Source organism: Balaenoptera acutorostrata, chromosome 1, assembly GCF_949987535.1.
Source record: "Balaenoptera acutorostrata chromosome 1, mBalAcu1.1, whole genome shotgun sequence".
Classification (NCBI taxonomy): Eukaryota; Metazoa; Chordata; class Mammalia; order Artiodactyla; family Balaenopteridae; genus Balaenoptera; species Balaenoptera acutorostrata.
Genome location: NC_080064.1, coordinates 96292299 through 96296725, shown reverse-complemented (window position 1 = coordinate 96296725; position 4427 = coordinate 96292299).

Genomic DNA, 4427 nt, shown 5'->3' with positions numbered 1-4427 from the left:
ACAAAGTGGGCAGGGTCCTCTTTGGTCCCCAGGTGGGCAGCACTGTTTGTCGCTGGGATGTGGGGCTGTGATTCTGGGAACAGACCCCGGGAAGTAGCTCCTCCCCTTCTGTGTGTGGAGCTGACCTGTAACTAGGGGCACCTGGAGACTGGCAGGTACAGGTATTGCAAAGACTGAAAAAAAAGAAGAGAGTGGAAGAAAGCTATGCCAACCGGGTCAAAATGCTACTGTAACATGGGTTTCAAGGTGATGTGTAGAATGCTCCCCTTTTCTATTAAAAATTCTTTTCTAAATAAAAATTTTACGAAGCTGTATAGAAATTATTGACATAAGGAAATGATCCTTTTAAACTTGGGGATCCTGACCAGTTTTATTTTTTCTTTTTCACCTTTATTTGTTGTTCTTATTGTTGTTTCAGTACAAAGTGATCGGTTCTGCTGTCGGCTGGTGTGGAGGGATTGGGGAGATGTTGTTTAAGGGTACAAATTTAAAACTAGTAGATAAAAAGTTCTGGGAATCTAACGTACAACATAGTGATTATAGTTAACAATATCGTACTATAAACTTCAAAGTTGCTAAGAGACTAAATCTTAACTGTTCTCAACACAAAAAAGAAATGATAATTATGTGATGCGATAGAGATGTTAGCTAATGCTATTGTAGTAATCATATTACAATATATAAATGTATCAAACTAACACTTGTACACCTCAAACTTATGCCTCAAACTTGACAGTGTTATGTGTCAATTACATTCAAGAAAGGAAGGAAGGAAGGGAGGGAGGGAGGGAGGGGGAAAGGAAGAAAGAAAGGGAAAGGGCAGCAGCATGTCCCTGGGCTGAGAAAGACAGTGGGAGGTCCTTAATGAGCACATTAAATCCATCCATCCCCTGTACCTCCCTGCCATTTACAAAAGGGATTCCAAAAGTGGGGAGGAAGCATATGTTCATTATCTGAATTATTGTAATGGTTTCATGTGTGTATACATATGTCAAAACATTGAGTTTATATTATAAATATGTGCAGTTTATGGTATGTCAGTTTTACACCACTAAAGTTGTTTAAAAAATCAGTCTAACTCAGCACTCTAAGATCCTTCCACTAAACCACTCTGTCTTCTATGAGTTGACTACTATGAATTCAAGGCATTTTCATTTGTGCATTTAACAAGTATATATGGAGTACCTACTGTATACCAGGCATTGTTCGGGACACTGGGGATATAAACATAAGCAAACCAGAGCTCTGTGCTCATGGAACACACACTCTAGCAGAGGAAGGCCAAAAGAAGCAGCTAACGTTACAACTATCTAATGTCAGGTGTTGCTAAATGTTATGAAGAAAAATAAAGCAGAGTAACAGGAGAGAATAATGAGGGATAGAGTTTAGTTTGTATACCATGGTCAGAGAGGATTTCTCCAGCAATGAGGTGCTTGAGCATGGGCATCAGGGAAGTGAGGATGAATCCTTTGGAAACCTAGGAAAAGAGCATGCCAGGCAGAGGGAAGAGGAAGGGCAAAGGCCCTGAAGAGCAAGAGGGCTTGGCCAGAGCAACGTGAGCACTCACGCTCCCACCTGCCGGAGTGTTGGTGGCTGACTGTCTAGCTGAGTCTTTCTCAGGCTTGCCCTTAGCTAAGAGCTGCCTTGCTCAAAGTCAAACCCTCTTCCCTGGGGTGCCCACATCTAAAGACTGGGAGATGAGCAAATATAGTTTTGCCTTGCCTGATTTCAGGAGGGGAGAGCTGAACGGTGCACTATGGCATCTACCAGGGTCGGGGGAGGGTGAGACTAGAGAGGCGCCTAGGGAGCAAAATTTAAGGAGGCCCCACTCTCAGGTTCACACAAACCCAGAGTTCCAGAGGTTTATGGTCATGAATTTAAAGAGATGCCAGTCAGCACGATTGTGTATTTTTTCTGGTCATGTGCAGGCACAGAGTAGGCTGAGAGTTGTATTTAAGTAGGACTAGGGTATTACTAGACAAGTATGATGGAGAGAGACTGCAGCAAGGGAATTGAGAGTGTTTACAAGGAAGTGATTTATAATATTGGAATGTGGAAACTAAGCTGGGTGGGCAAGGAAGTGAGGCTTGCTGCCATGTCTCACTACCACGGAGGCAGTGGGGACTGCAATGCAGAGGGAAAAGTCAGCAGGAGCAATAGGCTGGAGAACCCAGTGGAGTTAAAGTATTGTCGGAAAGGATATGAGAGGGAAGTAAGCAGAAAATGGAGGAGTTGGTGAGTAGAGGATGGGATGTTTGAAATGGAAACTCTGGAGAAGTTTCAGTTATTGGTGATGGGCCAGTTCTAGGATGTAACCATGGGAGATGGTAGCTGAGGTCAGGTGGAAGAAAAACATCATTGAAAGTCAGGTGATCAAGAAACTGAGAGGCCTGAGAATTGGCAAGATTGTTCAATGGGTATTGGAATTACTAAGAATTCTAACAGTAGTGAGGAAAGAGGTATTGAGACGTTTGTTAAAGTCTAAGGATTAAAATACTAGGGGAGTATCTTTTGAAGTCTGTGAATGACATGAACAACTGAGGGATAATGGATGGTATAATCTGATGACATGAACTTTAGAGGAGCTGGGAGGTTCAGGGAAGAGGGAGAAACAATGATCTGGAAGTATAATGATTTTATGTTAGTAACTGATTTCTGGCTAATGTCAACTTCTTGTTGTTGTCAGACAGGTTATGTGTTATTGCTGAGCAGTTCCATGGGGAAAGAATGTATATAAAGCACTTGTTTTGTAACATAAATTTACTTTAAAATTTTGAATTACTAAGTTTACCAACTGTCTGAAATTCTCCTTTCAGGAATGGGATTCCGCAAAGCAGTAAATGCTTGAGTTTTGGTGCTGAGGGGTACGGAGCTAAGACGATGAAGAGGTGAAGCGGTTATAAGAGTGAGTCTGTTTAGGGAATTCCCTAGTGGTCCAGTGGTTAGGACTCAGTGCTTTCACTGCCGGGACCAAGTTCAATCCCTGGTTGGGGAACTAAGATCCTGCAAGCTGCACAGCGTGGCCAACAAATAAATAAATAAAAAAATAAAATCAAGTTTAAAATTAAAAAAAAAATAATAAGAGTGAGTCTCTTTAAACATTCTTAGTGTACTAATGGGGTAATACTAGGAAAATCAAGATTAGTCAATCATCCAAAGTCCAAGAGAAGGGCTGAAAAATAAAAGATAAAGACAAGGACTTCCCTGGTGGCACAGTGGTGGGGTGTCCGCCTGCCAATGCAGGGGTCACGGGTTTGATCCCTGGTCCGGGAAGATCCCACATGCCGTGGAGCAACTAAGCCCGTGTGCCACAACTACTGAGCCTGCGCTCTGGAGCCTGTGAGCCACAGCTACTGAAGCCCGCAAGCCTAGAGCCCGTGCTCCGCAACAAGAGAAGCCACCGCAATGAGAAGCCCGCGCACCGCAACAAAGAGCAGCCGCCACTCACCACAACTAGAGAAAGCCCGTGCGCAGCAACGAAGACCCAACACAGCCAAAAATAAATAAATTTTTTAAAAAGTTAAAAAAAAAAGATAAAGACAAGGGGTTGGAATGAAAGAGAGAGAAAATGTTAGGATGTTGTATAACAAGTCATCAGCTTTCTAACCCACAATACCTGTGTCCATGTTTCTTGACATCCAACCTCCTTTACTAAGCTAACATTAAATATTTTAGTTTTTGTTACTTAGTATACAATTCCAGATTTCAAATCTGTAACGCTAGGATTTGTTTTGCTGAGAGTGACAGAAAACCTATAAAGAAAGTGGCTTAAACGGAAGTTTCTTTCTGATAAAAAATATTGGAGCAGAGCATCCAGGAGTGTATGGCAATTCTAGTCCATGGAGTCAGAGACCCAGGCTCCTTTCAATTCTTTAGTTGGCCATCTCTAGAATGAGGCCTTCTTTTTATTGATCCAAGATAAAGCTCCAGGTATCATATCAAATTTCTAAGCAGCAGAATTCAGTAAGGGGAGAGGGAAAAGAAAAGATGAACTATATGCCAGTAAGCTCTTAAGAAAGGTTCCTTCTGCCACTTACATCCTGTTGGTCAGAAGTTGGTCTCATGGCTATGTCAACTGAGCTGAAAGGAAAAAAAAAAAGGCATACACGGTCAAAAAATTCTATTGTTATGGAAGAAGGGAAGAATGCAGACTTAACAGTGGGCAGTCTCTGCCACACAAATGAACAAATAAGGTATAAGCATAAGGCATAAGCTTAGGGCAGAATTTGCAACATTTAACAGAAGGATAAAGAGAGAGGAGTAAGGAGGAAAATGGGATAGATGTGACTGCAGCTAATCTTATAGTTTGGGGAAGAGAAGGCAGCAAGTATAGGGACTTTTCACTTGATAGTCTCTACGTGAAGTGAGTATGAGTATGGAGGTGGAGTAGGGGACTTAAGAAACTAGTGAAGATTTGAAATACCCAT